Source organism: Lolium perenne, chromosome 2 (genome assembly GCF_019359855.2).
Source record: "Lolium perenne isolate Kyuss_39 chromosome 2, Kyuss_2.0, whole genome shotgun sequence".
NCBI lineage: Eukaryota > Viridiplantae > Streptophyta > Magnoliopsida > Poales > Poaceae > Lolium > Lolium perenne.
In genome coordinates this window covers 150,752,784-150,779,087 of record NC_067245.2, presented here as the reverse complement: position 1 = coordinate 150,779,087, position 26,304 = coordinate 150,752,784, and the positions used below count along the sequence as shown (strand labels likewise).

Here is a 26,304-nt window from a genome sequence, read left to right as displayed (position 1 = left end):
CACCTTCCTCTTGGGGTTCCCAACGGACGCGTGTCGAACGGAAAGACAATACGTCAACCACGCGCATCAAGCAAAATTTCTGGCGCCGTTGCCGGGGACGTGAAGGAAGAAGATTTCTAACTCGCTCGTCAACTACACGCCATCAAAAATTTCTGGCGCCGTTGCCGGGGAGATCAAGACACGCTGCAAGGGGAGTCTCCACATCCCAATCTCTTTACTTTGTTTTTGTCTTGCTTTATTTTATTTACTACTTTGTTTGCTGCACTAAATCAAAATACAAAAAAATTAGTTGCTAGTTTTACTTTATTTGCTATCTTGTTTGCTATATCAAAAACACAAAAAAATTAGTTACTTGCATTTACTTTATCTAGTTTGCTTTATTTACTGTTGCTAAAATGGGTACTCCTGAAAATACTAAGTTGTGTGACTTCACAACCACAAATAATAATGATTTCTTATGCACACCTATTGCTCCACCTGCTACTACAGCGGAATTCTTTGAAATTAAACCTGCTTTACTGAACCTTGTTATGCGAGAGCAATTTTCTGGTGTTAGTTCTGATGATGCTGCTGCCCATCTCAATAATTTTGTTGAATTGTGTGAAATGCAAAAGTATAAAGATGTAGATGGTGACATTATAAAATTAAAATTGTTCCCTTTCTCATTAAGAGGAAGAGCTAAAGATTGGTTGCTATCTCTGCCTAAGAATAGTATTGATTCATGGACTAAATGCAAGGATGCTTTTATTGGTAGATATTATCCCCCTGCTAAAATTATATCTTTGAGGAGTAGCATAATGAATTTTAAACAATTGGATAATGAGCATGTTGCACAAGCATGGGAAAGAATGAAATCTTTGGTTAAAAATTGCCCAACCCATGGACTGACTACTTGGATGATCATCCAAACCTTTTATGCAGGACTGAATTTTTCTTCGCGGAACCTATTGGATTCAGCTGCTGGAGGTACCTTTATGTCCATCACTCTTGGTGAAGCAACAAAGCTTCTTGATAATATGATGATTAATTACTCTGAATGGCACACGGAAAGAGCTCCACAAGGTAAGAAGGTAAATTCTGTCGAAGAAACCTCTTCCTTGAGTGATAAGATTGATGCTATTATGTCTATGCTTGTGAATGATAGGACTAATATTGATCCTAATAATGTTCCGTTAGCTTCATTGGTTGCTCAAGAAGAACATGTTGATGTAAACTACATTAAAAATAATAATTTCAACAACAATGCTCACCGGAACAATTCTAGTAACAACTATAGGCCATATCCTTATAATAATGGCAACGGCTATGGTAATTCTTATGGGAATTCTTACAACAATAATAGGAACACACCCCCTGGACTTGAAGCTATTCTTAAAGAATTTATTAGTACACAAACTGCTTTTAACAAATCTGTTGAAGAAAAGCTTGGGAAAATTGATATACTTGCTTCTAAAGTCGATAGTCTTGCTGCTGATGTTGATCTTTTGAAATCGAAAATTATGCCTCATGAAAATCTTAATCATAAAATTGTTACTACAGCAAATGCCATCCAAGTTAGAATTAATGAGAATATAAGATTGATGGCCGAACTGCGTGCTAGGTGGGAGAAAGAAGAAAATGAAAAAGAAGATAATATAGCTAAAGTTTGGACTATTACCACCACTAGTAATGCTAATGCTACACAAGTTGCTGCACCTCCTACTATTACTAATAAAAGAATTGGTGTTAGCAATGTTTCCACTTCTAATGCAAAGCGCGAAAAACTGCCTGAAACTGCTAAAACTGCTGAAACTGCCTGTGATAAAACTGCTGAAATTTTTTCCAACACTGGGGATGATGATCCCATTGCTTTAGATTATAATGGTTTGAATTTTGATGATTGCCACATCTCTGAAGTTATAAAGTTCTTACAAAAACTTGCTAAAAGTCCTAATGCTAGTGCTATAAATTTGGCTTTCACGAAACATATTACAAATGCTCTCATAAAAGCTAGAGAAGAGAAACTAGAACGCGAAGCTTCTATTCCTAGGAAGCTAGAAGATGGTTGGGAGCCCATCATTAAGATGAAGGTCAATGACTTTGATCGTAATGCTTTATGTGATCTTGGTGCAAATATTTCCGTTATGCCTAAGAAAATCTATGATATGCTTGACTTGCCACCATTGAAAAATTGTTATTTGGATGTTAATCTTGCTGATAACTCTACAAAGAAACCTTTGGGGAGAGTTGATAATGTTCGCATTACCGTTAACAATAACCTTGTCCCCGTTGATTTTGTTGTCTTGGATATTGAATGCAATGCATCTTGTCCCATTATTTTGGGAAGACCTTTTCTTCGAACTGTTGGTGCTATCATTGATATGAAGGAAGGTAATATTAAATATCAATTTCCTCTCAAGAAAGGTATGGAACACTTCCCTAGAAAGAGAATGAAGTTACCTTTTGATTCTATCATTAGAAAAAATTATGATGTTGACACTTCGTCTCTTGATAATACTTGATACACTTTCTGCGCCTAGCTGAAAGGCGTTAAAGAAAAGCGCTTATGGGAGACAACCCATGTTTTTACTACAGTATTTTGTTTTATATTTGTGTCTTGGAAGTTGTTTACTACTGTAGCAACCTCTCCTTATCTTAGTTTTGTGCTTTGTTGTGCCAAGTAAAGTCGTTGATAGTAAGGTTCATACTAGATTTGGATTACTGCGCAGAAACAGATTTCTTTGCTGTCACGAATCTGGGCAAAATTCTCTGTAGGCAACTCAGAAAATTATGCCAATTTACGTGAGTGATCCTCAGATATGTACTCAACTTTCATTCAATGTGAGCATTTTCATTTGAGCAAGTATGGTGCCTCAATAAAATTAGTCTTTACGAACTGTTCTGTTTTGACAGATTCTGCCTTTTATTTCGCATTGCTTGTTTTGTTATGTTCGATTGATTTTTCGATTCCATTGACTTTCAGTAGCTTTGTGCAATGTTCAGAAGTGTTAAGAATGATTATGTCACCTCTGAACATGTATATTTTGATTGTGCACTAACTCTCTAATGAGTTGTTTTGAGTTTGGTGTGGAGGAAGTTTTCAAGGATCAAGAGAGGAGGATGATACAATATGATCAAGGAGAGTGAAAGCTCTAAGCTTGGGGATGCCCCGGTGGTTCATCCCTGCATATATCAAGAAGACTCAAGCGTCTAAGCTTGGGGATGCCTTGGGCAACCCCTTCTTCATCGACAACATTATCAGGTTCCTCCCCTGAAACTATATTTTTATTCCGTCACATCTTATGTGCTTTGCTTGGAGCGTCGATTTGTTTTTGTTTTTGTTTTGTTTGAATAAAATGGATCCTAGCATTCTTTGTGTGGGAGAGAGACATGCTCCGCTGTTGCATATGGACAAATATGTCCTTAGGCTTTACTCATAATATTCATGGCAAAGTTTCTTCTTCGTTAAATTGTTGTATGGATGGAAACGGGAAATGTTGCATGTGGTAGTGTATAATAAAATACTTGTAGAACATTGAGCTTTGATAACTTGATTCTTTGCAAATGTTTTGAGGTATTTAGATGGTAAGGCTTGATGGATAAATAAGTTAAAATTAGTAGTGGATTGTTGTCTTTAAGCTTGTGCCGTACTACAAACTCTATTTAAATAGTTGAAGGCGTAGTTGGACTTGATAGCTTTCCATGTATGAGAGTTCATCGTAATAACTAAGTTGTGCTGAAGGTCGAGGGAGCTAGCGGGGTACTTGTGCCACCGTGAACGGCCCTCCTTGGAGTAAATTTTAATCATGCTCTTAATGATGAACCTGCTAGTTGTTTGCAATAAGCTTGTGAGTTCTTTTTGACTAATGTTAAGCTACGGTTTTTGGCACTTCCACCATTGATGCGTGTGGTTGGCACGTCCGTTGGGAACCCCAAGAGGAAGGTGTGATGCGCACAGCGGCAAGTTTCCCTCAGTAAGAAACCAAGGTTTAATCGGACCAGTAGGAGTCAAGAAGCACGTTGAAGGTTGATGGCGGCGGGATGTAATGCGGCGCAACACCAGGGATTCCGGCGCCAACGTGGAACCTGCACAACACAACCAAAGTACTTTGCCCCAACGAAACAGTGAGGTTGTCAATCTCACCGGCTTGCTGTAACAAAGAGTTAACCGTATTGTGTGGAAGATGATTGTTTGCAGAAAACAGTAGAACAAGTATTGCGAGAGATTGTATTTCAAGAAAGAGAATTGGACCGGGGTCCACAGTTCACTAGAGGTGTCTCTCCCATAAGACGAACAGCATGTTGGGTGAACAAATTACAGTTGGGCAATTGACAAATAAAGAGAGCATGACCATGCACATACATATCATGATGAGTATAGTGAGATTTAATTGGGCATTACGACAAAGTACATAGACCGCCATCCAAAGATGCATCTATGCCTAAAAAGTCCACCTTCAAAGTTATCATCCGAACCCCCTCCAGTATTAAGTTGCTAACAACAGACAATTGCATTAAGTATTGCGCGTAATGTAACTAGTGACTACATCCTTGAACATAGCACTAATGTTTTATCCCTAGTGGCAACAGCACATCCATAACCTTAGAGGTTCTTGTCACCCCTCCAGATTCACGGAGACATGAACCCACTATCGAGCATAAATACTCCCTCTTGGAGTTACTAGCATCAACTTGGCCAGAGCATCTACTAATAACGGAGAGCATGCAAGATCATAAACAACACATAGATATAACTTTGATAATCAACATAACAAGTATTCTCTATTCATCGGATCCCAACAAACGCAACATATAGAATTACAGATAGATGATCTTGATCATGTTAGGCAGCTCACAAGATCCGACAATGATAGCACAATGGGGAGAAGACAACCATCTAGCTACTGCTATGGACCCATAGTCCAGGGGTAGACTACTCACACATCACACCGGAGGCGACCATGGCGGCGTAGAGTCCTCCGGGAGATGATTCCCCTCTCGGCAGGTGCCGGAGGCGATCTCTGGATCCCGAGATGGGATCGGCGTTGGCGGCGTCTCTGGAAGGTTTTCCGTATCGTGGTTCTCGGTACTGGGGGTTTCGTCACGGAGGCTATTTGTAGGCGGAAGGGCAGGTCAAGAGGCGGCACGGGGGCCCCACACCACAGGGCCGCGCAGGCAAGGGGGGGCCGCGCCGCCCTAGGGTGTGGCCCCCTCGTCGCCCCTCTTTGTCTCTCCTTCGGACTTCTGGAAGCTTCGTGGAAAAATAGGCCCCTGGGCTTTGATTTCGTCCAATTCCGAGAATATTTCCTTACTAGGATTTCTGAAACCAAAAACAGCAGAAACAAGAATCGGCACTTCGGCATCTTGTTAATAGGTTAGTTCCAGAAAATGCACGAATATGACATAAAGTGTGCATAAAACATGTAGATAACATCAATAATGTGGCATGGAACATAAGAAATTATCGATACGTCGGAGACGTATCAGCATCCCCAAGCTTAGTTCTGCTCGTCCCGAGCAGGTAAAACGATAACACAGATAATTTCTGGAGTGACATGCCATCATAATCTTGATCATACTATTTGTAAAGCATATGTAGTGAATGCAGCGATCAAAACAATGTATATGACAAGAGTAAACAAGTGAATCATAAAGCAAAGACTTTTCATGAATAGCACTTCAAGACAAGCATTAATAAGTCTTGCATAAGAGTTAACTCATAAAGTAATAATTCAAAGTAAAGGCATTGAAGCAACACAAAAGAAGATTAAGTTTCAGCGGTTGCTTTCAACTTGTAACATGTATATCTCATGGATATTGTCAACATAGAGTAATATAATAAGTGCAATAAGCAAGTATGTAGGAATCAATGCACAGTTCACACAAGTATTTGCTTCTTGAGGTGGAGAGAAATAGGTGAACTGACTCAACATTGAAAGTAAAAGAATGGTCCTCCATAGAGGAAAAGCATCGATTGCTATATTTGTGCTAGAGCTTTGATTTTGAAAACATGAAACAATTTTGTCAACGGTAGTAATAAAGCATATGCATCATGTAAATTATATCTTATAAGTTGCAAGCCTCATGCATAGTGTACTAATAGTGCCCGCACCTTGTCCTAATTAGCTTGGACTACCGGATCATCACAATGCACTGTTTTAACCAAGTGTCACAAAGGGGTACCTCTATGCCGCCTGTACAAAGGTCTAAGGAGAAAGCTCGCATTGGATTTCTCGCTATTGATTATTCTTCAACTTAGACATCCATACCGGGACAACATAGACAACAGATAATGGACTCCTCTTTTATGCATAAGCATATAACAACAATTAATAATTTTCTCATTTGAGATTTGAGGATTGTTGTCCAAAACTGAAACTTCCACCATGGATCATGGCTTTAGTTAGCGGCCCAATGTTCTTCTCTAACATATGCATGCTTAACCATATGGTGGTAGATCTCTCTTACTTCAGACAAGACGGACATGCATAGCAACTCACATGAAATTCAACAATGAATAGTTGATGGCGTCCCCAGTGAACATGGTTATCGCACAACAAGCAACTTAATAAGAGATAAGGTGCATAATTACATATTCAATACCACAATAGTTTTTAACCTATTTGTCCCATGAGCTATATATTGCAAAGGTGAATGATGGAATTTTAAAGGTAGCACTCAAGCAATTTACTTTGGAATGGCGGAAAATACCATGTAGTAGGTAGGTATGGTGGACACAAATGGCATAGTGGTTGGCTCAAGTATTTTGGATGCATGAGAAGTATTCCCTCTCGATACAAGGTTTAGGCTAGCAAGGCTTATTTGAAAAAAACACAAGGATGAACCGGTGCAGCAAAACTCACATAAAAGACATATTGAAAATATTATAAGACTCTACACCGTCTTCCTTGTTGTTCAAACTCAATACTAGAAATTATCTAGACCTTAGAGAAACCAAATATGCAAACCAAATTTTAGCATGCTCTATGTATTTCTTCATTAATGGGTGCAAAGCATATGATGCAAGAGCTTAAACATGAGCACAACAATTGCCAAGTAGCACATTACCCAAGAGATTTATAGCAATTACTACATGTATCATTTTCCAATTCCAACCATATAACAATTTAACGAAGGAGAAACTTCGCCATGAATACTATGAGTAGAAACCAAGGACATACTTGTCCATATGCTACAGCGGAGCGTGTCTCTCTCCCATAAAGTGAATGCTAGGATCCATTTTATTCAAACAAAACAAAAACAAAAACAAACCGACGCTCCAAGAAAAAGCACATAAGATGTGATGGAATAAAAATATAGTTTCAGGCGAGGAACCTGATAATGTTGTCGATGAAGAAGGGGATGCCTTGGGCATCCCCAAGCTTAGACGCTTGAGTCTTCTTGATATATGCAGGGGTGAACCACCGGGGCATCCCCAAGCTTAGAGCTTTCACTCTCCTTGATCATGTTGCATCATACTCCTCTCTTGATCCTTGAAAACTTCCTCCACACCAAACTCGAAACAACTCATTAGAGGGTTAGTGCACAATATAAATTGACATATTCAGAGGTGACACAATCATTCTTAACACTTCTGGACATTGCATAATGCTACTGGACATTAGTGGATCAAAGAAATTCATCCAACATAGCAAAAGAGGCAATGCGAAATAAAAGGCAGAATCTGTCAAAACAGAACAGTTCGTATTGACGAATTTTAAAATGGCACCAGACTTGCTCAGATGAAAATGCTCAAATTGAATGAAAGTTGCGTACATATCTGAGGATCATGCACATAAATTGGCTTAATTTTCTGAGCTACCTACAGGGAGGTGGACCCAGATTCGTGACAGCAAAGAAATCTGGAACTGTGCAGTAATCCAAATCTAGTACTTACTTTTCTATCAACGGCTTAACTTGGCACAACAAAACACAAAACTAAGATAAGGAGAGGTTGCTACAGTAGTAAAAAACTTCCAAGACACAAAATAAAAACAAAGTACTGTAGGTAAAAACATGGGTTGTCTCCCATAAGCGCTTTTCTTTAACGCCTTTCAGCTAGGCGCAGAAAGTGTGTATCAAGTATTATCAAGAGACGAAGTGTCAACATCATAATTTGTTCTCATAATAGAATCAAAAGGTACCTTCATTCTCTTTCTAGGGAAGTGTTCCATACCTTTCTTGAGAGGAAATTGATATTTTATATTACCTTCCTTCATATCAATAATAGCACCAACAGTTCGAAGAAAAGGTCTTCCCAATATAATGGGACAAGATGCATTGCATTCAATATCCAAGACAACAAAATCAACGGGGACAAGGTTATTGTTAACGGTAATGCGAACATTATCAACTTTCCCCAAAGGTTTCTTTGTAGAATGATCAGCAAGATTAACATCCAAATAACAATTTTTCAGCGGTGGCAAGTCAAGCATATTATAAATTTTCTTAGGCATAACAGAAATACTTGCACCAAGATCACATAAAGCATTACAATCAAAATCTTTAACCTTCATCTTAATGATGGGCTCCCAACCATCCTCTAGCTTTTTAGGAATAGAGGCTTCGCGCTCTAGTTTCTCTTCTCTAGCTTTTATGAGAGCATTTGTAATATGATGCGTGAAAGCCAAATTTATAGCACTAGCATTAGGACTTTTAGCAAGTTTTTGCAAGAACTTTATAACTTCAGAGATATGGCAATCATCAAAATTCAAACCATTATAATCTAAAGCAATGGGATCATCATCCCCAATGTTGGAAAAAATTTCAGCAGCTTTATCACAAGCAGTTTCAATGATTTTAGCGATTGTGCAGTTTTTCGCTTTGCATTAGAAGTGGAAACATTGCTAACACCAATTCTTTTATTAGTATTAGTATGGGGTGCAGCAACATGTGTAGCATTAGCATTACTAGTGGTGGTAATAGTCCAAACTTTAGCTACATTCTTCTCTTTAGCTAGTTTTTCATTTTCTTCTCTATCCCACCTAGCACGCAGTTCAGCCATTAATCTTATATTCTCATTAATTCTAACTTGAATGGCATTTGCTGTAGTAACAATTTTATTATGATGATTCTCATTAGGCAAAACTTTTGATTTCAAAAGATCAACATCATGACAAGACTATCGACTTTAGAAGCAAGTATATCAATTTTCCCAAGCTTTTCTTCAACAGATTTGTTAAAAGCAGTTTGTGTACTAATAAATTCTTTAAGCATGGCTTCAAGTCCAGGGGGTGAACTCCTATTATTGTTGTAAGAATTCCCATAAGAATTACCATAGCCGTTGCCATTATTATAAGGATATGGCCTATAGTTGTTACTAGAATTGTTCCGGTAAGCATTGTTGTTGAAATTATTATTTTTAATGAAGTTTACATCAACATGTTCTTCTTGTGCAACCAATGAAGCTAACGGAACATTATTAGGATCAATATTAGTCCTATCATTCACAAGCATAGACATAATAGCATCAATCTTATCACTCAAGGAAGAGGTTTCTTCGACAGAATTTACCTTCTTACCTTGTGGAGCTCTTTCCGTGTGCCATTCAGAGTAGTTGATCATCATATTATCAAGAAGCTTTGTTGCTTCACCAAGAGTGATGGACATAAAGGTACCTCCAGCAGCTGAATCCAATAAATTCCGTGAAGAAAAATTTAGTCCTGCATAGAAGGTTTGGATGATCATCCAAGTAGTCAGTCCATGGGTTGGGCAATTTTTAACCAGAGATTTCATTCTTTCCCAAGCTTGAGCAACATGTTCAGTATCTAATTGTTTAAAATTCATTATGCTACTCCTCAAAGATATAATTTTAGCAGGGGATAATATCTACCAATAAAAGCATCCTTGCATTTAGTCCATGAATCAATACTATTCTTAGGCAGAGATAGCAACCAATCTTTAGCTCTTCCTCTTAATGAGAAAGGGAACAATTTTAGTTTAATAATATCACCATCTACATCTTTATATTTTTGCATTTCACATAGTTCAACAAAATTATTAAGATGGGCAGCAAAGATCATCAGAACTAACACCAGAAAATTGCTCTCGCATAACAAGATTCAGTAAAGCAGGTTTAATTTCAAAGAATTCTGCTGTAGTAGCAGGTGGAGCAATAGGTGTGCATAAGAAATCATTATTATTTGTGGTTGTGAAGTCACACAACTTAGTATTTTCAGCGTTGGCCATTTTAGCAACAGTAAATAAAGCAAACTAGATAAAGTAAATGCAAGTAAACTAATTTTTTTGTGTTTTTGATATAGCAAACAAGATAGCAAATAAAGTAAAACTAGCAACTAATTTTTTTGTATTTTGATTTAGTGCAGCAAACAAAGTAGTAAATAAAACTAAGCAAGACAAAAACAAAGTAAAGAGATTGAGAAGTGGAGACTCCCCTTGCAGCGTGTCTTGATCTCCCCGGCAACGGCGCCAGAAATTTGCTTGATGCGTGTGGTTGGCACGTCCGTTGGGAACCCCAAGAGGAAGGTGTGATGCGCACAGCGGCAAGTTTCCCTCAGTAAGAAACCAAGGTTTAATCGGACCAGTAGGAGTCAAGAAGCACGTTGAAGGTTGATGGCGGCGGGATGTAGTGCGGCGCAACACCAGGGATTCCGGCGCCAACGTGGAACCTGCACAACACAACCAAAGTACTTTGCCCCAACGAAACAGTGAGGTTGTCAATCTCACCGGCTTGCTGTAACAAAGAGTTAACCGTATTGTGTGGAAGATGATTGTTTGCAGAAAACAGTAGAACAAGTATTGCAGTAGATTGTATTTCAGTAAAGAGAATTGGACCGGGGTCCACAGTTCACTAGAGGTGTCTCTCCCATAAGACGAACAGCATGTTGGGTGAACAAATTACAGTTGGGCAATTGACAAATAAAGAGAGCATGACCATGCACATACATATCATGATGAGTATAGTGAGATTTAATTGGGCATTACGACAAAGTACATAGACCGCCATCCAGCATGCATCTATGCCTAAAAAGTCCACCTTCAGGTTATCATCCGAACCCCCTCCAGTATTAAGTTGCTAACAACAGACAATTGCATTAAGTATTGCGCGTAATGTAACTAGTGACTACATCCTTGAACATAGCACTAATGTTTTATCCCTAGTGGCAACAGCACATCCATAACCTTAGAGGTTCTTGTCACCCCTCCAGATTCACGGAGACATGAACCCACTATCGAGCATAAATACTCCCTCTTGGAGTTACTAGCATCAACTTGGCCAGAGCATCTACTAATAACGGAGAGCATGCAAGATCATAAACAACACATAGATATAACTTTGATAATCAACATAACAAGTATTCTCTATTCATCGGATCCCAACAAACGCAACATATAGAATTACAGATAGATGATCTTGATCATGTTAGGCAGCTCACAAGATCCGACAATGATAGCACAATGGGGAGAAGACAACCATCTAGCTACTGCTATGGACCCATAGTCCAGGGGTAGACTACTCACACATCACACCGGAGGCGACCATGGCGGCGTAGAGTCCTCCGGGAGATGATTCCCCTCTCCGGCAGGGTGCCGGAGGCGATCTCCTGGATCCCCCGAGATGGGATCGGCGTTGGCGGCGTCTCTGGAAGGTTTTTCGTATCGTGGTTCTCGGTACTGGGGGTTTCGTCACAGAGGCTATTTGTAGGCGGAAGGGCAGGTCAAGAGGCGGCACGGGGGCCCCACACCACAGGGCCGCGCGGCCAAGGGGGGCCGCGCCGCCCTAGGGTGTGGCCCCCTCGTCGCCCCTCTTCGTCTCTCCTTCGGACTTCTGGAAGCTTCGTGGAAAAATAGGCCCCTGGGTTTTGATTTCGTCCAATTCCGAGAATATTTCCTTACTAGGATTTCTGAAACCAAAAACAGCAGAAAACAGCAACTGGCACTTTGGCATCTTGTTAATAGGTTAGTTCCAAAAAATGCACGAATATGACATAAAGTGTGCATAAAACATGTAGATAACATCAATAATGTGGCATGGAACATAAGAAATTATCGATACGTCGGAGACGTATCAACCATCCAAATTTGCTAGCCTCTTCGGTACTGTGCATTGCCTTTTGCTCACATTGAGAATTGTGCATACTTCGCCGGTACATCCAAACCCGTGGGAGAACTTTCTCTTGTTCTCCTACACATAAGCCCATACATCTCCTCAAAATAGCCACCATACCTACCTACCACAGCATTTCCATAGCTGTTCCGAGATATATTGCCATGCAACATCCATTTTTACATTACATGCCATGTTGTCATTTATTATTTATATATTGCTTTGCATGATCATATACAGCTGATGTGTGGTTTACCCATGTTACGCTAGATCATTGCACATCCTGCTACACTGGCAGAGGCATACAGTTTCATACATCATGTTTCATTCATTATGAGTTATTTGTACCAAAAAGTGTGTTGTCATATTAGGATGTTGCCCCTAAAAATGAAAAGAGCCGTGGAGGCCATCAAAAAGAAAAGAAAAAAAAAGAAGAAAGAAAAAAATGAAAAGAAAGAAAAAAGGAAAAGAAAAAAAAAAGAAAAAAAAGGAAAAAGAGAATAAAGAAAAAGGGGGCAGCATTACTATCTTTTATCCACACTCGTGCTCATGTTTTAGCACCCGCATTATTCATAGTCATCATTTGTGCTCATGTTTAGCACCTACATTCATATGAGAGAGTTTTCATGTTTTACTAGTATAACTATGTGGGGAATTTACACTATAGAACTTGGGTTGTATATTCCAATGATGAGCCTCCTCAAAAGTGCTCTAGGTCTTCGTGAGCAACCAAGTTGGATGCACCCCCACTAGTTCCATTGGAGAGCTTTCATACATATATAGCTCTATGTGCATCCGTTGCATGGCAATCACTACTCCTTGCATAGCATCGATCATAAGGCTTCCTCTTGTCTAATGGTCATTTACAGCTTTGCAAGCCTTTCTTCCATTTGGCCTTCCAAACCCCCATTAACGTTCTTTATGCCATAACATCCTGGTGCTAATACCAAATGCTTGCGCTCACCGGTTGAGTAGACTTCGAAACAGTTGATTCATGACGTTCATGTTTATGTTTACTTGACTGAATCCTTCTTATGTTGTGAAAATTTACTTGATGCTTGGAATGAAGGATAGAACTTCTATGCTGAATACTTAATACATCCTTAATGAACTTTGTACGGTTGCATGTCTTTAAAGCAATAGTTCATGAAAACTTCTAGCTTGTCTAACTCTTGCATTATCATCTCTTATATCAATACACATACTTGTTTTGAATGATTTGATCTCAGCTCATATGCTTTACAATAGTATGATCAAGGTTATGATGGCATGTCACTCCAGAAATTATCTTTGTTTATCGTTTACCTGCTCGAGACGAGCAGGAACTAAGCTTGGGGATGCTGATACGTCTCCGACGTATCGATAATTTCTTATGTTCCATGCCACATTATTGATGATATCTACATGTTTTATGCATACTTTACATCATATTTATGCATTTTCTGGCACTAACCTATTAACAAGATGCCGAAGAGCCAGTTATTGTTTTCTGCTGTTTTTGGTTTCAGAAATCCTAGTAAGGAAATATTCTCGGAATTGGACGAAATCAACGCCCAGGGGCCTATTTTGCCACGAAGCTTCCAGAAGACCGGAGAGTCAACGAAGTGGGGCCACGAGGTGGCCAGGAGGTAGGGCGGCGCGGCCCCACCCTTGGCCGGGCCGACCTGTCTCCTGGGCCCCTCGCGACGCCCCCTGACCTACCCTTCCGCCTACAAATAGCCTTCGTCGCGAAACCCCCAGTACCGAGAGCCACGATACGAAAAACCTTCCAGAGACGCCGCCGCCGCCAATCCCATCTCGGGGGATTCAGGAGATCGCCTCCGGCACCCTGCCGGAGAGGGGAATCATCTCCCGGAGGACTCTACGCCGCCATGGTCGCCTCCGGAGTGATGTGTGAGTAGTCTACCCCTGGACTATGGGTCCATAGCAGTAGCTAGATGGTTGTCTTCTCCTCATTATGCTTCATTGTCGGATCTTGTGAGCTTCCTAACATGATCAAGATCATCTATCTGTAATGCTATATGTTGTGTTTGTTGGGATCCGATGGATATAGAATACTATATGTTATGTTGATTATAAATTTATGTCTATGTGTTGTTTATGATCTTGCATGCTCTCCGTTATTAGTAGAGGCTCTGGCCAAGTTTTTACTCTTAACTCCAAGAGGGAGTACTTATGCTCGATAGTGGGTTCATGTCTCCGTGAATCTGGGGGAGTGACAGAAACCTCTAAGGTTATGGATGTGCTGTTGCCACTAGGGATAAAACATTGATGCTATGTCCGAGGATGTAGTTATTGATTACATTACGCGCAATACTTAATGCAATTGTCTGTTGTTAGCAACTTAGGATCTGTTATTCCTGAATCTTTGAATTGTTATTAATTTTCGTGAGAATTCATAATATTAAAGGCGTTTTCCATAAAGTATTGAATTGAAGAAGTGCAGTTTTCTGGATGTTGCTGTTTACCACGCGATTTTTCATGCTTTACTGGTAACTCCAAAAATCACGAAAAAAATCAGGTTAAGTGCGAAATTCGTTCCTGTACATGCACAAAAATTGGCTAAATTTTCTGAAGTATTTAAGTGCCTCTGTAAAATACGTTTTTGCAGTAGTAAAATTCTGGACAGATTCTATCTTTGCTATAGGGATGTCTTGTTTGATTGTTGTGTGATATGTTTGATGTGAATGCTTGCTGCCATGTTTGTGATTAGTATGGGTAGTATTTTCCTGTAGTTCTATCTATCTAAAACTTATCTATTCTTACCCAACCAGATGCCTCCTCGACGTGCACGCACTGACAACAACAACAATGACACTGGCAACAACAACAATGATATGCAACAGATGTTGGCAGCACAAACACATTTGATGCAAGTGATGACTCAGTTCATGGCGAACAACAATCAGAACCAGAACAACAATAACAACAACAATCCACCTCCACATGTGGACATGCTCACAAGGTTTCTGAGGTTGAGGCCCGCCAAGTTCTCTAGTGCACCTGAGCCAATGATAGCTCTTGATTGGCTGCGCTCTGTGGACAAAGACTTGGTAACTGTGGGATGCACCGACGCTGAGAAGGTGAGGTTTGCTGCTCACTTGCTTGAAGGACCCGCAGCCTCTTGGTGGGACAATTTCCAGATAACCCATCCTATTGATGGCATCACATGGGAGATGTTTCAGGAGGGTTTTCGCACAGCTCATGTTTCATCTGGAGTTATGAGCCTGAAGAGGAGAGAGTTCCGCAACTTGCGTCAGAGTTTCCGCACGGTGTCTGAGTACATAGAGGAATTCAACAATCTAGCACGCTATGCGCCAGAAGATGTGGATACTGATGCAAAGAGAAAGGAGAGATTCCTAGATGGCTTGAATGATGAGCTTGCTATTCAACTGTCAGTGGTACATGTTCCTGATTTTCAGACACTGATGGACAAGGCTAGAATTCTTGAGAGAAAGCGGAACCAAGCTGAGAACCGCAAGAGGAAGCACAACCACAACAACCACAACTCGCTAGCGGATCAGAGGGTCCGTACACACCATGATGGGAATGGCAATTCTGAACACCACGAGCATGGAGTAAACATACATGATGATCAAAACCACCACTCTCGGAGAGGTAATGGTCAAAATAATGGTGGCAATAATGGCCAGAATCGCTACATCAACAACACTAGCAGGAGAGATATCCGCCAGGTGCAATGCTACAAATGTAAAGAGTTGGGACACTATTCATGGGACTGCCCTGAAAATAATAATGGTGTTGAAAATCCGAATGTGAACAATCCCATCCCACCCCAGAAAGGACACCTAAACCATGTCAACGTGGAAGAAGTCTTTGAAGCGCCAAATGCAGCAACTCGTAAGTTTTGACCAACTCCTTCCAATATTTGTATCTTTATAACTGGTGCATCTTATACATTCATATCAAGGACAGAAGTAACACAGATCCCATCAAAATAATATCCTTGGAAAGTGACATGGAATAAATTTCGGATGCCACACAATGGAACCATTGCCAAGTAAACCTTTCAGAAGCGACCTAGCCAGATTCTTTTTAAGGGTGGTAGCACCTAGCCATCCCCAAACTTAAACCCTGCTAGCCTTCTCGAATCTCGAGGACGAGATTCCTTTTAATGGTGGTAGTCTGTAACATCCCAAAATCTGAGAATTTCAAAATTTATGCATTGCATCATATCAGCATGTCAAAGTTTCAGTTTTAGAAAATGTTTTACATGTTTCTTGCATAAAAATGATTTATATTGCTAGTTTTGCTCCTTGTTGATTAATCTATATGCATACTATTTTTATCCTAGTGCTTTACTGGATTGGGGCTGTGCCCATTAAGTCTAGATACTGTACTGGGGGTATTTTACAAGTCTTAGTATTTTTATTTGCGTCAGTTTTGTAGTCTGAAGCTAAATCAGTAATTAAAATTCAGAAGAAAAAGATTAAAGAAAAAAAAATAGATTGGCAAGGCAACCAACCAGCTCACCATCGAGCAGCATGCGTACGCACGACTCGCGTACGGCCGTGCTGGCCCAGACCAACCCGGCACGCACATGCGAGCAGCGCAGCAGCTCCATGTCCATCCCCGTTGTTTTTATTTTTATTTTTTTCCACTAACCGCTGGGACCCACAATCATCTTCTATCTCCGAACAGAATCCAACTCGCGTACGAGTTTGTTACAGAAGCGTGAAGTGCCAACTTCCTCGCCCGATTTCTCTCGGATCTTTGCTCCCTTTTACACGAAAATCCCTCTATAAATACCCCCATATCTCCTCTGTATATTGATCCTAAAATCCCCAATTTTTGCGCCGCCAGGCTGCTCGAATTTCTCGCCGGAGTTCGACGCCGCCGCCGCCATTGGAGCTCATAACCGGAGGTTTCCCGTCACCCCGAGCCCCTCTCTTTTACACCATGTGTTTCCCTTACTCAACCACGTCGCCTCCCCTCTGTTCCCCGATCTGCAGGGCACTAGGACGCGGAGAAAGCATCGCCGGAGTTCGTCGCTGCCCGAGCCGCTCCAGCTGCCCGTCACCGCTGTTCGAGGAAGACCCAAACACCTCCGAGCACGCCACCTTGACATCCACGCCTAGCCGCGTCTCATTCTTCAACTCGCCGCCCCAGAAGACTGTCGGAACGCCGTTGCCGTACGAACTCTCGCCGCTGCTATAGTCTACTTTGTCGCCGACGTGGTATGCAGTGTCTTCCTCTGTGTATCTCACGTACAGTCAACATTGAATCAGATTTTAGCAGATCCATGTTGAACCGTGTGATGTAGATCTAAGGGTCCCTGTAGCTCAATTAACTGAACCCACGCAATGCAGACTCGATCGATTCAGTACATATGTGCTAGCTGATCTACAACTTTGAAAATTCATAACAAATAATCTATAGCTTCGTTTTAGACGATTCTTTTTGCATTGAGTTCGTAATTAAGTTCCCTGCAATTTTCGTGTAGAAAGTTTCTCCATCCGAGAAACTTTTTCTGACAACTTTTCGGACAAAATTATTAAAAGACCGCGAAATGTTAAATCTTGTAAAATTCATAGAAAATGTTTCGTAACTCGGAATTTAACATATGATATACCGTTGGATTCATAAAAATGAGAAGAACACCTTGGTACTGTTAGTTTCTATTTTTACAAAAGTTACAGATTTTAAAATTTATAACTAGTGTTATACTATTTTCAATGTATCATAAATTTGGTAAATGATTTTATTTTGATTCCAACAGGAAATTAAAGATAAGGATAATTTCTATGAACTAGTACATGTTTATAAAATTTACGGAACTATTTTTATACAAAAGGTTATTGTTTGTGTTAAATTGCCTATTTGAAATTTCTATTGAACAAACAAATCAGCTTGTAAAGTATTTTCAAATATAAATTTATTTTTGGAGCATGCATGCATTATTTTATTGTGTGTTCTCTCTGTTTGTGCTCTCTAGATATTTATTGTGATTATTTTATTGTCTAGATCGTGCGGAGTGTAACACGAAGAGCGCGAACGCCAACGACAAATAAGGCAAGTTAAACTTTTGATCATAACAGATCTATTGTTTTCCTATATGTGCAATAGGATTTTAGTACAAGTACATGTGTAGGATTGTTATTGATGGATTGTGTGCTATTGCTATGAAACCCGCGCAGGATAGCCATATGTTTATTATGATTGGATTCATTGCTCGTCAACCTATGTTTGATTGCTTGGATACGCTTACTTTATAAGTGGGTGGAATATCATGTCATGGGTATGTATTAGTTGAAAGGTTAGTTTTGAGTTGACAAAACAATTATTGGATGAATTGGGGCGGATATGAATAGTACTTGAGAAGGTTGTAGGTCGACCGACATGGTAAGGGCTTTGAGCCGGACTTACTGACATGTATAGGTCGAGTGGCATGGTAAGGGCAGAAAGCCTGACTTACTGACATGTACACTAGTTGATGGGAGGGTGGCATGGTAAGGGCGTTGAGCCTGACTTACTGACATGTTCACTAGTTGATGGGAGGGTGGCATGGTAAGGGCGTTGAGCCTGACTTACTGACATGTTCACTGGTGATGAGTGGCATGGTAAGGGCAGAAAGCCTGACTTACTGACATGTACACTAGTTGATGGGAGGGTGGCATGGTAAGGGCGTTGAGCCTGACTTACTGACATGTTCACTGGTGGTGAGTGGCATGGTAAGGGTGTTGAGCCAGACTTACTGACATGTACACTGGTGATGAGTGACATGGTAAGGGTGTAGAGCCTGACTTACTGACATGTACACTAATGGAGTGGAGATTAGCATGGTAAGGGTATTGAACCTGACTTACTAGCATGTGTAATGGAAGAAAGGAGATTAACATGGTAGGGGGGCTGAGCTTGACCTACTCACATGTGCACTAGAGGAGCTCGGAGATTAAAGTTGCTGGGATAAAACTAGGACGATACTATGATTGCTTTGTGCAAAGTAAAATAAAAGTTTGAACCCTCAACTCGAAAATGTACTTGATAGATTGTTATAAGTCTCTAGTGATACTCGCCAATACATTCAATGTATTGACCCTGCGTGGCTGCAACGTTTCATGTTGCAGGTAACATTGAGGACAAAGTGATATTCCATATTTAGGTCGCGAGCTTCCACTCAGCATGTTCGCCTGTGGCGTGATGGAGCTCTTTGCTTTTATTTGTTTTCCGCTTTGAACTCTTTTATTTGAGCTAGCCATGAGCTATGCAAGTTGTAATAAATATATTCTGGATCATACACGTTGTAATAATGACGCATTTGCTATTCTGTTTATTCATCGAACTGTGTGTGCTAGCGAGTCGATCCAGGGACTAGCACAATATGCACAGAGATCCAATCCTTACTGGGTCGGATCGCTTCAATTTCTGGCGCCGTTGCCGGGGACGTGAAGGAAGAAGATTTCTAACTCCCTCGTCAACTACACGCCATCAAGGGCTTCGAGCTAAGACACAAAGCCAACACTTAGACAAAAATTTGAATGCAAAAGAAGCAATGGACAAGTCAAGACAACATACCGCGGTTCCAGAACCGTTGGTGTTGATGTCTTTGTTGCACACGTGAACATGAAGTTCACGCGGAATCTTAATGAGGAGCCGGATCCTCTTGTCGATGGCGTCGGCGGAGAGATTATCCTTCGTGGCGCGCATTGGGTCATCGCGCCCCGTGTAATGGAACATCAAGCGGTCCCTGTGTTTGAGTGGCTGGATCCGCTTGGTGAACCAGGAGAAGGTGAGATCTTTCCCCGTCAGCCCCTCCTCCGTGAGCTTACAGATCCGCCTAACAGCGCGGGTCAGCTGGGGCGACTCGGAGAGGTGGGGGCATTGCGTCCATGCCGGAGTCTCGCTGGCGGGGCAGTTCTTGAATGGTGGCAGCTTCCTTTCGCCCGCCGGGTCAGAGACGTCCTTCAAATAGAAGAAACCCCCTGACCAGTACCGCGCGGATTCGTGGCGGTCGGTAGGTGGGTATATGCGGCCAGGGCGGAGCATGAAGGTGATGGACCCGCATGTCGCCAGCTCGGAGGTCTGGCGGATCTTCTCCATCTTGACGGAGAAATAGTACTGGAAAAGGGAGAGTTCGGGAGGTACCCGGAGATGGCCCTCGCAGAGGGTGACGTGGTTGCTGATCGCTAACACACTGTTTGGAGAGATGTTGTGGGGCTGGAGCCCATATACCTTCAGGATTTCCGAGAAGAAGTCCGAAGGCGGAAACGAGAAGCCTCGCTCCACTAGCGCTTTAGTCAGCACCGTCTCGTTGTCTTGGGGGGCTGGAGCCAGAGAGTTCGGAACTGTCCGCCAGCTTCCAGGTTGCAAGAAACCTTCCGCCTCCAGGTTTTTCAGTTCCATCTCCGTGGTGGTGCAGGGCCACCATTTCCCTTTGGCTTCTGAGTCTCGCTGACGAGCTTTGGATTTCTTGGTGGCGATTTCTTCCGCCTTCTGTTCTGCCTGCTCCGCCCCGGAGGTTTTCTCCGGGATAGCTGAAGTGCCTTCGGCGTCCTTGCCGGAACCCTTAGTGGGATCCAGTTGGACTGGGACGAAGGGAGGAGGGGCGGAGGAGAGTGGCGTTGCCAAGATTGGCTCGGAGGTTGGAGGCGGAGTCGCAGAAGACATCTGAAGACAAAGAGGTCGCGGAAATAATGACTTAGCCGGATCCACATCGTCATCCTAAAGATCGTCACTACCAACTACGACGAAAGCTTGAAGCTCGAGAACTCACCGTAATGGATTCCGCGGTGGTCGGAGTCGTCGGCGACGAGGATTCTGGCGCGGTGGCTCGCTGAAGTTAAGAACTCGATGAACTGTGTGGTGGTTGAAGTTGCTCCGGTGAGACTCCGGCGGGTTTTCCGGCAGACTCCGGCACGGCGGAGGAGGAGCTCGAGGGCGGCGCTTCGGAGAGAGGTGAAAGAGGGGGTGAATGAGGATTAGGGTTGACGGTGGATATTTATAGGCCGGAGGGAGGAGATTCGTGCTCCGCATCCTGTGGTCAGAACGCAAGCGTCGCACCGTTGGATGCCTAACACGTGTCCAAACCCTAAACGGTAAAAATGGCTAAGGATAAGTTACCGCTCAAATCGTGCGAAAATGGCGCCAGAATTGGCGAAACCGTTTGAGTCTTTTAAAGATTCCGGGTAAACGCGCGGAGATAAGTAGTTCCCGTTCGCGAGCAGGGAGTAACCCGGAGACACGTTTTGATTTGTCGATGGATGAAGTCCGCAGGATGAAAGTATTTTCCGACTAAAGGTTGGGAAAGAAGAAAATAAGAAGTTGGAGTTCTTCAAGTTTCTCCGTGTTACCAACATTGCCGGAGACCATGAGCGGTTAGCAAGGCGGAAACAGGAGGCGAAACTCGGAGAACTCTGGGGGCTACTGTTGTGGGTATACTTCATGGGTGTACCATCGACAGTGCCTAGATCCGGCAAGCCCGGGTGGCCCACAGATGGTGATGTGGCATGTGGCCCATCGGGCGGCCCAGTTGCTGTTGATCCTGACGGATGAAGTCCGGCCCAGGAAAAGGGAGCCGGATCCGACCGACCTGAAGGAGGAACTCGGATCCACGAAGGCCCATTAAGGAACCCGGATCCGGTACGACGAAGATAGGAAGGCGGATCCTTGACGTACACGGCAAGACATTGTAGTTAGGCAACCTGTATCCGGCTAGGACTCTCCATGTAAACCCTAGATCCATGCGCCTTTATAAGCCGGATCCTGGGAGCCCTAGAGGCATAACCACAACTCATTGTAACAACGCGAAAGCGCCCAGATAATTCCAGACAAGCAGCAGTAGGCCCTGTCATCGTGCAGGTGTTCCGAAGCTGGGTAAATCGCGTACCACCGTCCCGTGTGCACTCCGCCCTATGGCCCCTTGATACGTCTCCGACGTATCGATAATTTCTTATGTTCCATGCCACATTATTGATGATATCTACATGTTTTATGCATACTTTATGTCATATTTATGCATTTTCTGGAACTATCCTATTGACGAGATGCCGAAGTGCCAGTTCCTGTTTTCTGCTGTTTTTGGTTTTAGAAATCCTAGTAAGGAAATATTCTCGGAATTGGACGAAATCAACGCCCAGAGTCTTAGGATTGCATGAAGCTTCCAGAACACCCGAGAGCCGCCAGAGAGGGGCCACAGGGGGCCCACACATGGTGGTGGTGCGGCCCAGGGGGCGCGCCGCCCTAGTGTCTGGTGGCCCCAGACCCCTTCTGACGCCGCCTCTTCGCCTATAAGAAGCCCCTGACCTAAGTCTTCGATACGGAAAAGCCACGGTATGAGAAACCTTCCAGAGCCGCCGCCATCGCGAAGCCAAGATCTGGGGGACAGGAGTCTCTGTTCCGGTACGCCGCCGGGACGGGGAAGTGCCCCCGGAAGGCTTCTCCATCGACACCGCTGCCATCTCCACCGCCATCTTCATCACCGCTGCTGTCTCCCATGAGGAGGGAGTAGTTCTCCATCGAGGCTAAGGGCTGTACCGGTAGCTATGTGGTTCATCTCTCTCTCCTATGTACTTCAATACAATAATCTCATGAGCTGCCTTACATGATTGAGATTCATATGATGATGCTTGTAATCTAGATGTCATTATGCTAGTCAAGTGGATTTTACTTATGTGATCTCCGGAGACTCCTTGTCCCACGTGTGTAAAGGTGACAGTGTGTGCACCGTGTGGGTCTCTTAGGCTATATTTCACAGAATACTTATTCACTGTTATGAATGGCATAGTGAAGTGCTTATTTATATCTCTTTATGATTGCAATGTGTTTTGTATCACTATTTATCTATGTGCTACTCTAGTGATATTATTAAAGTAGTCTATTCCTCCTGCACGGTGTAATGGTGACAGTGTGTGCATCGTGTAGTACTTGGCGTAGGTTATGATTGTAATCTCTTGTAGATTATGAAGTTAACTATTGCTATGATAGTATTGATGTGATCTATGCCTCCTTCATAGTGTGATGGTGACAGTGTGCATGCTATGTTAGTACTTGGTGTAGTTGTGTTGATCTATCATGCACTCTAAGGTTATTTAAATATGAATATCGAATATTGTGGAGCTTGTTAACTCCGGCATTGAGGGTTCGTGTAATCCTACACAGTTAGTGGTGTTCATCATCCAACAAGAGAGTGTAGAGTAGAGCATATATCTATTTATTCTGTTATGTGATCAATGTTGAGAGTGTCCACTAGTGAAAGTACGATCCCTAGGCCTTGTTTCCAATACTGCCATCGCTGCTTGTTTACTGTTCTACTGCATCCGTACTGCCTGCAATATTACCACCATCAACTGCACACCAGCAAGCTATTTTCTGGTGCCGTTACTACTGCTCATATATATTCATACCACCTGTATTTCACTATCTCTTCGCCGAACTAGTGCACCTATACATCTGACAAGTGTATTAGGTGTGTTGGGGACACAAGAGACTTCTTGCTTTGTGGTTGCAGGGTTGCATGAGAGGGATATCTTTGACCTCTTCCTCCCTGAGTTCGATAAACCTTGGGTGATCCACTTAAGGGAAACTTGCTGCTATTCTACAAACCTCTGCTCTCGGAGGCCCAACACTGTCTACAAGAATAGAAGCACCCGTAGACATCAAGCACTTTTATGGCGCCGTTGCCGGGGAGGAAAGGTAAAAGGTACTCACACTCCGGATCTCGGCTACTAAGCTATTTTCGCCGTTGTAAGTACTCGAAGCTATTTCCTTTAGATCCTACAATTGCATCTTTTTGTTTCTTGTTTACACTAGTTAGGCATAATGGAAAACAACAAAAATATGAGAGATCTTTATGAACTTTATCTTGAATTAGGACATGATGTGTTTGAAGAGAGAATTAAAAAACCCATGGAACTTTATAAGCATGCTAATGGGAATGTTATTAATATGAACACTTTGAACACCATTGTTGCTAATGCTATGGAAAATTCTAAGCTTGGGGAAGCTGGCTTTGATGAGCATGATATTTTTAGTCCCCCAAGCATTGAGGAGAAAATTTACTTTGATGATACTTTGCCTCCTATTTATGATGATTATAATAATAATAGTCTTTTGGTGCCGCCTGTTATGGAGGATAAATTTGATTATGATTACGATATGCCTCCTATATTTGATGATGAGAATAATAATGATAGCTACTTTGTTGAATTTGCTCCCACTACAACTAACAAAATTGATTATGCTTATGTGGAGAGTAATAATTTTATGCATGAGACTCATGATAAGAATGCTTTATGTGATAGTTATATTGTTGAGTTTGCTCATGATGCTACTGGATATTATTATGAGAGAGGAAAATATGGTTGTAGAAATTTTCATGTTACTAAAATACCTCTCTTTTTGCTGAAAATCTTGAAGCTGCACTTGTTTTATCTTTCTATGCTTGTTGCATTATGCTTCTTGAATTTGTTTATGTACAAGATTCCTTTTCATAGGAAGCATGTTAGGCTTAAATTTGTTTTGAATTTTCCTCTTGATTCTCTCTTTTGCTTCAACTACTATTTCTTGCGAGTGCATCATTAAAACTGCTGAGCCCATCTTAATGGCTATAAAGAAAATAACTTCTTGGGAGATAACCCATGTGTTTATTTTGCTACAGTACTTTTATTTTATATTTGAGTCTTGGAAGTTGTTACTACTGTGGCAACCTCTCCTTATCTTAGTTTTGTTGCATTGTTGTGCCAAGTAAAGTCTTTGATAGTAAGGTTCATACTAGATTTGGATTACTGCGCAGAAACAGATTTCTTGCTGTCACAAATCTGGGCCTAATTCTCTGTAGGTAACTCATAAAATTATGCCAATTTATGTGAGTGATCCCCAGATATGTACGCAACTTTCATTCAATTTGAGCATTTTCATTTGAGCAAGTCTGGTGCCTCAATAAAATTCGTCTTTACAGACTGTTCTGTTTTGACAGATTCTGCCTTTTATTTCGCATTGCTTCTTTTGGTATGTTGGATGGATTTCTTTGTTCCATTAACTTTCAGAAGCTTTGGGCAATGTCCAGAAGTGTTAAGAATGATTGTGTCACCTCTGAACATGTGAGTTTTTTATTATGCACTAACCCTCTAATGAGTTTGTTTCGAGTTTGGTGTGGAGGAAGTTTTCAAGGGTCAAGAGCGGGAGATGATACAATATGATCAAGGAGAGTGAAAACTCTAAGCTTGGGGATGCCCCGGCGGTTCACCCCTGCATATTTCAAGAAGACTCAAGCATCTAAGCTTGGGGATGCCCAAGGCATCCCCTTCTTCATCGACAAATTATCAGGTTCCTTCTCTTGAAACTATATTTTTATTCGGTCACATCTTATGTACTTTACTTGGAGCGTCTGTATGTTTTTGTTCTTGTTTTTGTTTGAATAAATGATTGTTTGGGAGAGAGACACGCTCCGCTGGTTCATATGAACACATGTGTTCTTAGCTTTACTCAAAATATTCATGGCAAAGGTTGAATCTTCTTCGTTAATTTGTTGTATGGTTGGAAACGGGAAATGCTACATGTGGTAATTGGTAGAATGTCTTGGATAATGTGATACTTGGCAATTGTTGTGCTCATGTTTAAGCTCTTGCATCATATACTTTGCACCTATTAATGAAGAAATACATAGAGCTTGCTAAAATTTGGTTTGCATAATTGGTCTCTCTAAGGTCTAGATAATTTCTAGTAAGAGTTTGAACAACAAGGAAGACGGTGTAAAGTCTTATAATGTTTACAATATGTCTTTTATGTGAGTTTTGCTGCACCGCTTCATACTTGTGTTTGTTTCAAATAGCCTTGCTAGCCTAAGCCTTGTATCGAGAGGGAATACTTCTCATGCATCCAAAATCCTTGAGCCAACCACTATGCCATTTGTGTCCACCATACCTACCTACTACATGGTATTTCTCCGCCATTCCAAAGTAAATTGCTTGAGTGCTACCTTTAAAATTTCTATCCTTTACCTTTGCAATATATAGCTCATGGGACAAATAGCCTACAAACTATTGTGGTATTGAATATGTACTTATGCACTTTATCTCTTATTAAGTTGCTTGTTGTGCGATAACCATGTTCCTGGGGACGCCATCAACTACTCTTTGTTGAATATCATGTGAGTTCCTATGCATGTCCGTCTTGTCTGAAGTAAGGGAGATTTACCATGAGTTGAATGGTTTGAGCATGCATGCTGTTAGAGAAGAACATTGGGCCGCTAACTAAAGCCATGATCCATGGTGGAAGTTTCAGTTTTGGACAAATATCCT

At 41.8% G+C, this 26,304-nt stretch overlaps 1 long non-coding RNA gene across 1 annotated transcript; it reads left to right on the top strand.

Annotated features, from left to right (window-relative positions):
- The first annotated feature begins 16,595 nt into the window (after positions 1-16,595).
- On the top strand, positions 16,596-19,349 carry LOC127321951 (uncharacterized). The gene is made up of 3 exons (XR_007864446.2): positions 16,596-16,931; positions 17,020-17,244; positions 18,032-19,349. It is a non-coding gene; the product is annotated as an uncharacterized lncRNA (long non-coding RNA).
- The last annotated feature ends 6,955 nt before the right edge of the window (positions 19,350-26,304 follow it).